The following is a 13,177-nucleotide window of genomic DNA, read 5'->3' on the forward strand; positions in this document are numbered from 1 at the left end:
GTCATGACTGCTGTACATTCTCAGCCTTTAGAGTCATGGTTTGAGTGGCAGTGTTCAAGGCAAGGTTGGAGCAATCTGGTCAAGTGAAAGTTGTCCCTGCCCATGGCAAGGGAGCTGGAACTATATATTCTTTAAGGACCCCTCCAACACAAACAATTTTGATACTATGAAATGAAACTCTATTCTGGATACATTCTAATCTCATGGTTTAGAAACTCTTTGATTGTCCATGAGGATGAAATAAGTAGACCTTGGAGCCTTTATGGAATTAAAGCTCTACTACAGATTTCTGGCATTCAGAAATATCCAAAGTCACAGTGCCAGTGTCCAAAGAAGGTCTGCTCTATTCACTGTCTCGGTTTTAGTCAGTCACAAGGCAACACAAGTACATTCTGGAAGGCATTGAACTATTTTTGATCTGTGATACCCCATTCTAATACGGTAATACTAATTCCATGGGCAGTTATGTTTATCCTTATGTTTTAAGGGCTTCCCTTCACTCCAGTACTATAGATAAGTTTAACTCAAATTTTACTCACCTGGAAAGCAGGCCAGTCCTACACATTACTTTAGAGCAAAGCCTAGGCTGATACATTAATATACTGCTTAGTAATTCTGGCTTGTCTTTCAAACTTAGAAAGTTTTTGTGCTTCTGTTGCACACACAGGTTAGATCCAGTGAAAAAATAAAAAAAAACATTTCTACACTTTCAGTTAAACTGAGGTTAGGAAACAGAGGTCTGAGTCCATCTGAATCCAGGTATTTTTCTACCTCTCAAAATGGTTTCCTTCAGATATCCCGTTCAGGATTGGGCTGAGGACTGCCACACTCTGTAAGGTGAGAAGCCAGATATGATGGGAGAGCTTCTGAGCAGGACTCAATTGCTTTCTAGGTGAAAAAAATCATCCAGGACACAGCTACCCACTTTTGTCTTGATCTGTCTGACACACTGCTCTGTTGCTCCAAATGTAGTTTAACACTCTGTGACAAATAGCTTCAAAAGTGGGCACTCAAATTTTACTGTTCTGCCACATGAAATATTATTATAATATGGTTTTCCTCCTCTGCTACATGCAGGCTTGTCTAATCAAAGTCCAATATTTACCATGCAAGATGAACCTAGGACTTCCTCAACTATGGACTTCTCTAAAACTAAGCAAGAAACTGCAAACATTAAGTTAACTATATTTCCCTAAACTGCAAAAACACCCTTTTTGCTACTTTCACTTTTATGCAGTAAGGAAGAAGAGGGTTTGGCCACTTTGTATCCACAGCACATAAGAAAAACAGTAAGACTGCACAGCAATTGGATCAAATAGGATGTTTGTAAGCCTGAGTTTTTATTGCTAATGTATTGACAGATTCTGCCCATTTGAACTGAATGTTTCATAACTCACTCTGTGGAAGACAGCCTGCTACTGGAGCCAACTTCTGTCACCAGATCAGCACCCTCTGGGTTGTCAAGTCTTTATGTAGAGAGAGAAAGCAAAGTATTTCTAGAAGGCAACTGTTATGTTAGATTGGGCCTTAGATTCCAAGGCCATGAAGACCAAGTGGGTTAGGCCCGGTCTTTGACCTTAGGTTGATTACAGAAAATGATCAAGCCCTTAGGATGCCACAGGAATTCTCTCTTTACATCCAGAGTGAGATAATTTCCTCCCCAGTATGAATCTGGAAATTTGTGTTCTTTATTTCTTTGAGAGATTTCTCCTTTCAGTATTTTGATCAAGAAGGGAAGGATGGAGTGACCAGCAAAAATATTGGCCAGTGTTGTGAATGAGCAAAGAAAATGACACAGCAACTGACATTTCACATAGGACCAGAAGAGTTCCCATGTTATGTGAGATGCCATCTGGCATCCCTGAGTACGTAACTGGTCACATGAACAATGGCTCTCCTCTGTCCCTCAGGCCTCAATGGTGATTTTTTAAAAGCTGGTAGATTGGTAACTTTTATTGTGAAAAAAATTACAATTTGTCATGTGTGAAGGCAAGTTGCTGGAGAAACAAACCCAGGATATCAGTCTATTTTCCTTCCCAAAAATTTCCTCTGAATCCCCTTTTCCCCCCCCCCCCCGGGATGTCACCTCTCTTGATCACTGGTGAGTCTGTGAAAATGCACTCTGCTGTGTTCCTGGGGCTGTCTCATGTTTCTCTGCCTCTAATGCTATCCAACCTGCGGGGTTTTTTTCTCTAACTAAAATACAAAGTGACTAAATTTGAAGCATCACAACACTTAAAAGGTAGGAAAAGACATTGTAATGCCCATAGAGCTGGGCTCTTTTGACCTATTCATCATCTGTTGTTTGCCTTGAAGGTTTTTAGTCCTGTGGTTATCAGGGACTGAAGCATAAGCATCTGTAGCTCCCATCCTCCCTCTGTTAGCTCTCTGTTGAAGAAAACAAGGAGAGTTATTTATGCTGTCTTATTCAAATTTAAAAGAAAAATCCAAGACCTGCATGAGCTTTAGCTGAGAGCTAACAGGGAAGAGAATATGGCCTTAGTATCTTTTTTTCAGTGTAAACACAGATATTTTTGAATAAAGGAAAAAAGACAGTAATTCTGACTCATCTTTTTTTCTTAAATTGATGTAATTTCAGCTGGCCTTCTGTGGAGAGAAAGGATAAGGGAAAATAAGTGGAATAAACATAAGATAAAGCAACAGAAATTCATAAATTCATTTACCGTAAGTATTTTCCATTAAGTTTTTGCTGTTCTTTGTTTTAGGGTTTATATTGCCATAATTCATTTTTCAATGATTTTGGAGCCTTTTTTTTCCCTAAGAGATGCTATGACTTTTCTATAAGCAATTAAATCTGTGTTGTTTAAAACCCACTAGAACACATCTTTGACCAGTTAAGCATTACTCAAATCCTTTTATCATAAAACTCTATTCTCAAAAGATCACCTTATTCTAAGGTTACTAAAATGAAAGTAAAAGCCCTTGCACATTAAGAGTCTTTTTTTCCAAAAGATTTCCATTTTCTTCTGCAGACCTGCCACTTTACTTGCCAGTTGTATCATGAAAAGCTGTGCTTATAGCAGACCTATTGTAGAGTGAAAAGAGAAAATGCTTTGCTACAAGGCAGTAGCTAATTCACTATTCTTCAGGGACTGATATTCATCTATCCTTCAATAAAAGCTAATGGTTAAATAGACCCAATGCACTCAGCTAATCTTGGAAGAAGCTGATGGCTGGGGGTTGGGATTCAAAGTTCATGCTGAAGTGCTATTCCTGAAGAAAAAGATATTCTTACATTTGCCTTAGAAAAAAATTACAATACTAAAAATATCACATGGCTTTCACTCTCAAACACATATTTTTATGAAACAGAACCTATGGCATGTGAAAATGTTAAATTTTATTAATTTTTAACAATGCATTGTTTTTATGAATTTTTCTTTTTAAGGAATATGAATATTTAAACAAAGGGATTACATTTTAAATAACCTTCTGTCTAGTCTTTTGCTACTTGAATTCCAACACCCTTAAGAAGATTCAATGATTTTTTTTCATGAAAAGCAATTTTTGCAAAGCCCTCCCAGAAGGAAGGGAGATGACAACACCACGTTTCTCTCTGTATAACTACCATCCCAGTTAAAGTACTGCTGTGCTGTGCATATCAAACAGTCCAGTGCAAGAAGGAAAGCTCACTTGAGAAATCAACAATGAAAACAAAAGCCCACAACCAACACAGCAGACTACACAAGGACAGAGGAAATTTTTATAAGCAAGGTTGTGACTTAAAAAACAGTATATATGTATTCTGAACAACTGCTGTAGCAGTTGTGTATGAATGCAGGTATGTCATTGCTTTTAACAGATAACATGAAAGTATTTTTCTGTGCTGCAGGACATTTAAATTAGCCATACTGTGACTAATCCTGAAAACAAAATGACCTGAATATATAGATGTGCTGTTTAACTGCAGGATTTCAGTCACAAAAGGCCTTATCCTGGTATCCCTGAAAACAGTGGCAAGGCTCTCCCTGATTTCACCAGAAACAGGACAGAATACTAATTAGGAGCACAGCTGAAACCATTGGTGAAGTCCTTATTTCAGGACCTTCTCATAGTGCAGATGATGAGATGATGCACTGCAGCAAAACATCACACCTCTGCACATTAGTGGATTGCTGGAAGAACATCTGTGTTTATCAGAAACACAGAGCCACAATTGGACACATGCCTGATGAGAGGGTTTCAAGATTTGTGTCTTTCCACAAACTCAATACTGCCAATACTTTTTCTCTTCTTGCATTTTTCTTCTCATTTATCAGTTAAAAAAATATCAATCTGTATGCATATTTTTCATTACATAGGGTTTTGGGCACTTTCTCAGTGCTGATACTGTAATCCCTCTTTTAAAGGATATTTGTTGATAGGCATCATCTTTCTGTCTGAGGCCAGACTGTATCCCTCTTGGTGCAAAGACAACTACTACTATGACAACAGCTCTTCTTTCCCTTCAGCATGCATCAGTGAGGAAGTCTGGGGAGAAATACAGTCTTGAAATAATCTGAAAACCATTCATTTGTCTCACAAAGCTGAGGAAAGGGGAACCTCTGTGATCTGCATATTGGCACCACGTGGACTGAGCAACTCACGGGTCTAGGGATGGAATAAAGATGCTTACACAGCAGATCTCACACGTTATTTTTGTGCAGGGGTCTCAGTCTTGTTCCTGTAGAATTGGTATCACAGTAGCTCAGAAGTGCAAAGTAATATGGAGTCCAAGTAGTCAGTGCTGGAGACATATCTGAGATAATGAATCAAATAGATGGAGGAGAGAAATTTTAATGAGCTGTTCAAAACCTCTCAGATTATTAAGTAAACTCATGGTAGTTTCAACATATATGAAAGGTGCAATTTTGTATCTGAGATAAATTTGCTATATATTCTGCCTTCATCTGAAAGCTACCTCAAAGTCTATTTATTATATTAATCTGTTAAAACAAATCTTGCTAAGATAATCTGAGAGATATTTAATTTTAGATTTTCATATATTGCAGTTAAATAAGAAAGACAGATATTTGACATTCATAAATAAGTCAAGCACAATTTTTGGACATTATAAAATTGATCCAGAAATAAAATTTTTTAGTCGATTTTTTTAATATGGTATGGCTAATTTTTTATTTGTAGCTACTGAATTTGATGAAAGTAGATTTGGTTGAGCAGCTCAGAGTTACACCTGGCAGTGACAGGTAGTCACTAGGCAGTGTAGTCCAGGTATGCTACCACTAAGGGTATGGATGGGACCTGGCTGTTTCTACTGCTATCTCTTGAAAAATAAGAAAATAGCACCTGGATCCTGTCAATGCAGGATGAGATGGTGTCTTACTGTGTGACTGCATTTACATTCTTAATGCTCTTGGCTCTGGCAGGATGATAAACCAGGAAATGAAGATTGTGAATTCATTACAGCCCGTCTCTCATTCTGTCACTGCTACACACTGACATGTTTCCAACCCTGTCATTGAGAAGTTTGGTCACTTAATCCTTTCTTATTGCACATTACTTTTCAATTAGCTATTTATTGCATAACAGTCTTCCATTCTGTTACAGCTTGCTTACTGAGTGTCATTCTGACAAAGGCTGACAAAGTAGGAGTACTGTCACACCCAGCACGGGTAACCAGGAGAGCCAGCTTTCTGCTTCAAGCTGCTGAAAAACACTTTCCAAAAAGAAAGTTTTCAAACTTGTCAGAAGCAAAAGATCTTCCCCTTCATTTTGTTAACATTCTGCAAGTCAATTCCTCTGAGTATGCTGGAGAGACAGACTTGTTTAAAGAGTAATCACTGAGGGCTGTGACTGATCTGTATCACACAGTTAGCAATTTACGAGTACATGCCATTTCATTTTCTCAGGGTGTCATTTCTTTGCTAAATTTAAGCGACACTGAAAAATTAAAATATTTGGAGGGTTCTCTGAGTCTGTCTTTTCAATCAATTACACTGAGTGATTACAAGTGGAAAGGCCTGGGTCATTCAAATGTACTGTTTTCCACTGAAGAAACACTGCAAAATGCAGATGAGGCATTTGATATAAGACAAAGGGATCACAGCTATCATGAAAAACAGAACTAGGAGTACAAAACAGTCAATATATGACGAAAATACATGATAAAAAAATTATTTCTCAAGATAAATACGTATTACATTTCTTTTTGCCTCTTCTGCTTTTCTAGAAACAGCCTCCTCTGCTTTTAAATGTCATCCATATTTATCAGACTGCATGGTTCTTGACATTTAGGATTTTTTTTCATCAAATTGTAACTGAAGCTTTGACAAAGGGTACTAATTATCAAGGGACTAGATTTTTTTCCTTTTTCCCCCTTTTTGAAGGAGCAGCAGGCTGTAGAGAAAATGTGAATTGTCAGCTACTTTTAATACTCCTATAGCAGTCTCTCTGTCCTTACTGTGAAATATAACTAGAAATAAGATTTTAAGTGTTTGCTGAAGCATGTAGAAAATGCAGTTGGCATTGAGTAACTTGATTTTAAATGACAGAGGTCATTATTTACTTCAGTAAAAATGTTTCCACCTATTAGAACTATGCATAATCCCTACTGAAGGAAATTTTACTAATATGTTAAAATTCAGTAACTGATTATTCACCAATGATGATTTAATCGACTATGGGATGCATAGCTTGTACAATGTCACAATATGGTTACTAAAAAATTGAAGCATGAAAAATTGAGAATATGCTCAGTTACTAAACAGAAGAGTGCATTAACAAGAGAAGAAAAGTACATTGTGCTGCTTATCAACCAAAGTTGTTCCTGTTAGAAATAATCTATTTTCTTGTCCTTATTGGTAGTAAAGACATATTGGACCCTGATCAGAAAGATGGTAGCTTTTCACAAACCCCTTTCTTGAGCCTGCAAATGAAGCCTAATGTAAGTGTATAGATATACATCTGAAATCTATTATTCATCCATTTTCAGTTGCCTAGCAATGGCACAACTGCAAAGGAAAGAACAGTATGTGGTGAGTACCACATGGGTTTTTTTGTTATCGATAACTTTGTGTCCATATATATCTTCATTATGATCTTGCCTGCCATCACATATAAATTATTTGATTTCCTTGACTTGTCAAACACAAGCCATTTAGTTTGAAGTGAGATTTTTAAGTAAGAAAAAATACCAGATATTCCCATTACAAAATCAATTTTAATTTAGTTACAATATCAAAGCCTGCTTTGAATACACACTCCGTGCATTCAGCTGTGTTAATAGCAATGCTTAGGTCAGATTATGGGAACAAGTTTTATAAAAATTCAAGGCTAAACACAGCTTTCATGTCTGGCTCAGCCTTGTTTTAATGTCATTAATTGCAAATTGACACACTGTCTTTGCCTGCTATTTATCTAACCATAGTGTAAGAAAATAATAAGACCAGTCCTAGTGAATTCTCAAGGATCACCACTGCAAAGGTTATTACCTGTAACATCAGAAGAGAAACAGAGATCTTGGGATTCTTAAAACTCAGCACCTTCTATACAGTCAACTTTATTTCTTGTCACTGCTTTTCATCTTGCACATAATCCCTATCAGTGTTTTCATGTTACAATTTTTAAACAATCAGGCATTTAGGAAACAGAAAGAAAAATAAATAATTATAGTTCTACCCCTGAAAAAAATGCACAACACATCACCTCTGCTTAGTTCTGCATAATTTACAACTTACAATTTTCTCCTTAAGACACAATGCATCATACTGACCTAAAGCAAGCAAACAAAAAAGCAGAAAAAACTCTCTCTGACTTCACTTTTTTCATATGTTAGTGAAAACTAAGGCATTCTTGGCAATACTGTGCCTCTTATTGATTAGTGTCTCCGAAAGCATAGAATATTGATTGACACTGATTTATGTCTCACAGCTTCACATCAATTTGGTAATGCTTTCCTCTTTTTGGTTTATCCACCTCAGCATCAACTCACAGAAACTCTCTGGACATCAGTGGATCAAGATAAACCAGCAAGGTTTAAGGATGCAAGGAGATGCAGGACATGCTTCTGTTGGACTCGGCTCTTTGCAGGTTATGGGCTTCAAGCATTGCAGAATGTATGGCCAAAAAAGAAGTTGTTCTGTACAGGATAAATTGCTCACTGGCCATTTTCCATGTGGGGTTGTGAAAAGTATGATCTGATCCTTCCTCCCTCATAGAAAATGTCATCCTCCCTCTTGTAGTTTCTAATAACTAGAAAACCAAGAAATTGTCATTCCTACTCTCAGCAATTCTAGTATTCCAGTATAAAGCTGTTAGAGATTTTTTCATGTCAGTCATTTCATTTAAGGAACCACTGAAGTTTTACACAGTTGTATCAAGTTCTGAAGGCACTTTTGTCTCAAGTGCTGAAGGCATGCAGATTTCAGCATGATTTCACTCACTGGTTCCACATATGTGTACAGGTAGATAATTCAGGAGCAGACCAAAATGAAAGGTTCACCTGTTCGTGTAACTTCAGAAGTTACATGAACAGGTGAACCTTTCCTGCACAGAGGAGAGTCCCTGAGGGCTTCAAGAGGAAAGCTCTCAATGTATCATGTTCTGCAGGCTTTTCCCACCTGTGTTTGGCTCTCCAGCCTTTCATTGCTGGGCATAGAGGCTTTTTTTTCTCCATTATTTAAGTGGTTGTTATGAATTCACTACTTCATCATTTCGCTCAGAGCAATTGTAAAATGTTGCCGGTGATCTGAGAAATAATCAACTATTTATCCTGATCATGAAAAATCTCTATTTATTTATGCTGTGGGAGGACTTCCACGTATGGTCAGTTTACTCAACCTTGTATAAATGCTGTAGCCAGGTGGGCCAGCTAAGACAGGCATCCCTTGGTTTCTGTAATCCCTTGGTTTCTGCAAACTTTTGATTATTTTTGCTGGCAGACAGAGCACAGAAATTTCATGGTGGAGTATAAACAGCCTTAAGGAAATAGAACATTTGAGGGATGGTGTACATAGGAGAAAAGAGAGAAGTAAGTAGAATTAAAATGTAGTAGACCCCCTGAGAGAAATTATTTCCTGGCAATTTAGAGTAATTTCCATTTTTAAGTAGTCCTTGTGAGGAAAAGCAAGAGTCATTTTCAGTGTAGCATTTGAATATTGAACTAATGGAGAAATGGCAGCTCTGCAGTGGCTTCGGCAGAGATCCAAGTGTTTTTTTCCAGAGAGACCTTCTTCTGCTCCATATTTAAACTACATTTGTCTTAGAACTGCTGGAGTCTATTTTAAGGTAAACAAAGATCTCATTTAGCCTTGCAATATTTTCAAGCTTCACCAAGAAGCAGTGACAGTATGAAAGGATCAAAACTATTACACTCTAGTGAACAACAGCTTTGGGGAAAAGGACTTGGGTAAGCAGACGCAGGACATTAAAGCCAGGACTGCATACACCACCAACACTTTGGCCTATGTGTCACTTTAAACTGTCACTGAATCTCCTACATAAAGCACCCAAGGAGGTGTGGGGGTGCTGAGAGAATCATCTGCTGTAAACTGCCTGGCTGGCAGAAGTGAGGAGCGACCCATGTGCCTCTGAGCAACCTCCCACACCACAGACCTCTTGTGGCACTCTGATTGCTGCCCCAAGGTCCAGGTCTGTGCCTATGCATTTGTGTCTTTTGCTTTGAAGCCCCTGAAAAGAGGTGGCCCACAGAGCAGTGTATTTATAGACTGACAGCAGGAGGATATGTTGGATGCTCTGGGGCCTGACAGGAGGTTAAGGGGAGACAGAACACTTGGCAGGGCAAGGTTTGCAAATCTATGGAGACTGAACATGCCACAAGCTATCAGAGCCACACTCGGCCACACCATGTCTTGGATTCACTCTAAAGACACCCCAAGAGGCCAGAGGACCCCTTCTTCTGCAATGTGGTTCATCAGGACCCAGCAACAAACCAAGAAACTGGGTCACAGGACAGCACAAATATAAAATAGGTCACACATCTCACTGACTGAGGGCACCTTAATATTCTGTTTGAACAGAAAGATGTTTGCATCACTCAGATGTCTATTTTTTACCCATGAGGTTGAGTGACACGACACTACCCTGGGCTGTCCATGCTTTGGGCTGATGCACTAGTAACACTATACTTCTGTTACAGACATGGATTTTAGACCTAGGGAAAACAAGGATAAATTTTTTAAAATTGATTTAAGGTCTTTATTCCAATGGAATTTTGCTAGAAAAATCTGTGACTTGAGTAGCATGTGCATATTCACACAGCATTTGGTGGCAGAAGACAGGAAGAATTTTTGACTTTTGAATGCCAAGATAATATCCCTACCTGTAAAATACCTGTAATATCCCTACCAGCTGTAAAAGCTGTGTACCAGAATGAGGTCACAAATCTATTAGCCCAGGATGGACTTGCATCACCTATTTAGTCAAACAAGTCAATAATCAGCTCATTTCTTTCCTTCTTCTGAAACATTTAAGTTAATTATTTTGTTTAATAAAGCTGTTAAGCATCTTCCTACTTTTAAGATACAGAAATTCCTTATGTTTTTAAAAGCATAATTTTTAAAGAATACTGAAAAATTGAAAGTACTTTGTTACTTCTATAAATGAAAGACAGCTTGAGAATTTGGATTTTGTTTGGAAGGTATATTTTAAACTAGATTTAATCCAGGCAACCACACAGCAAATTTGCAATGTGCAGTCATTGCATAGCAGAACAGCAATTTTGTGAGGTTTGGCACAAAATGCGATAAAAACAAGCTTTTCTGGAGATTGCCAGCATCTCCAAATCCCTTTAAAAAGCATAGTGAAATAGCTTCCTTTTCTATTCCTATTCTTTCAATCAAAAGAAAAAAAAAAACAAAAATGTTTCCACGTGCTATGTGAGCTACTGTTCCTATTTTAATCGCAGGGATGGGAATGTAGGGCAGTCTTACTGTTGCAGTCAGTGTATATAAAATCACACTTCTGTGGCAGGACGACACCAGACATTAAAACAGGGCAGGGAGCAAGGCTGAGTGGAGCTGTTTAGCCTGGCAGTGCATGTTTATTTAGGTGGTAAGAAGCTATGGATCTAGAGAAGGGCAACTAAAATTATTAAAGATAGAGGAGCAGTTGCCTACATAAAGAGACAACTACAACTCTCAGTTGGGAGAAGAAAAAACTGGAGGGGGTGCTGTGGTTTAAGGCCAGCTGGAAATTAAGCACCACACAGCCATTTGCCCAATCCCCTTCTTCCCCACAATGTGGTGGAATGGGGAGGAGAAATTAAGTAAAACTGGTAGGTTGAGAGAAGAACAGTTTAATAGAGAAAGCAAAATGTGCACACAAAAGCAAAGAAAAACAACAACAATAAAAAAATGTACCACCTTCCATGGGCAAGCAGGTGTTCAGCCATCTCCAGGAGAGCACGGCCCCACCATGCGTGACGCTGACCTGGTAAAGAGAAACTCCATCACTCCAAATGTCCCTAGCTTCCTCTTTCTTTCCCCAACTTTGTATACTGACCATGATGTCATGAGGTCTGGAGTACCCCTCTGGTCAACTGGGGTCATGTGTCCAGGGTGTGTCCTTTCAACCTCCCCAGCACCCCCATTCTCCTCAGCAGTGCAGCACTAGAAAAGGCAGAAGTGGCCTTGGCTCTGTGGATGCCTTCCTCAGAAATGACAAAAACATCTCTGTATTATCAACTCTGTATTCAGCACAAATCCAAAACGTGGCCCCAATACCACCCACTGTGAAGACAATTAATTCTACCCCAGCCAAAACCAGCACAGGGGGCATAATGAAAACATGGAGGTGCTGGTAAGTGAAATTAATCCAGTCTATCATTCAACAGTTCTGTGGGACAAGAGCTAGATAGCAGCCAATGAAACTCAGAAAACCAGTAGGAGAATATTGGCATCATCATGTTCATGAAGGGATTCATGGTCAATTCATGGTCAAAAAATCCAGAAATAGATATTAAAGGGAGATTGTCATGGATGTATCCTCTAGCAACAGGGATTGTGGATGCTGGGAGACGACCAAGAGGAATGGTCAGGGTTGCTCTTCCCAGTGCCAGACACAAGAGAGGGCTAGACAGATCACTGTTGTGATGCACAGTGTTTCTTATTCTTCTTGCTCTCACCTGGGGACATACACGCTCTAGTGTCACTGAGGTGTACCTACACCATGCTCTGTCACATGGTACAGAGTTGAGATTTTTTTCTAGAAACAAAAAAAATAACACTATGAACTAGATTCAAAAGACATATGCAAGGGATTTCTGTGTACCAGTTACTGAGCAGAATGAAAGTAGTGCCACTTTGCAGGGTGCAAGCCAAAACATGAGTTGGCCTGGCTGACCACACATTATAGACCATGGTAAGACTGATTTTTTGCCCTAAAGAAACTAAACCCAAACTGCAATTAGATCTTGTCTTTTTTATACAGAGGACACATTACCAGTTTCACTGGTTGCTATCTAATGAATCTATGCCCTATATTAACCCTGAGGTGAAAATTCAAATAGAGCTTTCTAGTGCCATTCCTGCAGCCCACATGTGGCTGTGAGAAAGACAGTTAATTACATGTTCAGGAGTTCTGGTTCTGGCTACATTATTACTGAATCATTAATATTTTCTGTAAATTTATTGGGGATTTTGGGTATTACATAATACCATAAATTAAGCAAGGTTTTCTAAGATTGGCCTAAGTGGCACTCCTGAGAGTTTAGACCATAACTTTTTTCATTCCTTATTTTCTCCTACCTGCAAAATGGAGACTCCACATGTTGCAGAACTTTTGCTGTTATTAATGTTTATACAGTGCTCAGAAAAATAACCCACCATACAAAGGCAAGGTATTACTGCTTTTATAAAACTTTGGGGACTTTTTTTTTTTTTTTTAATTCCCATTTGACCTTTCAAAGGGGTGAAACCTGAACTTTCTCCTTTTCCTAAATATCATTTCAGGTCTCATGATTTAAAACCTTTAGCATCTTTGCTTTAGCATTAGTCACCTTTAATGGCTAAAGCACACATATCCCATCTGATATTTTGAAATTGAGGACTAGACATTTTAAAAACAATGATGGCTAGGAAACAGACATACTTCAGCCATACTTTGTTGGACCACAGAACTTACAGTAACTGGATTTTAAAACAGTAATTTCAGTAAGCTCTTGTGGTATGTAGCAATTCAAGAGCAACACTTTCCTACC

At 38.4% G+C, this 13,177-nt stretch overlaps 1 long non-coding RNA gene across 2 annotated transcripts in view; it reads right to left on the reverse strand.

Moving 5' to 3' along the window:
• LOC135442313 (uncharacterized) overlaps positions 1–13,177 on the reverse strand; it is a 77,826-nt gene that overhangs the window by 25,954 nt on the left and 38,695 nt on the right. Inside the window, exons 4-6 of one of the 2 annotated variants that reach the window (XR_010438656.1) lie at positions 11,482–11,625; positions 11,343–11,409; positions 4,637–4,759 (exon numbers count right to left, since the gene is read on the reverse strand). This is a non-coding gene — a long non-coding RNA (uncharacterized LOC135442313). The remainder of the gene's footprint in view (positions 1–4,636; positions 4,760–11,342; positions 11,410–11,481; positions 11,626–13,177) is intronic. The other variant, XR_010438657.1, reaches the window with a different exon arrangement.

The sequence above is a fragment of the Zonotrichia leucophrys genome, chromosome 1A (genome assembly GCF_028769735.1).
Source record: "Zonotrichia leucophrys gambelii isolate GWCS_2022_RI chromosome 1A, RI_Zleu_2.0, whole genome shotgun sequence".
NCBI lineage: Eukaryota > Metazoa > Chordata > Aves > Passeriformes > Passerellidae > Zonotrichia > Zonotrichia leucophrys.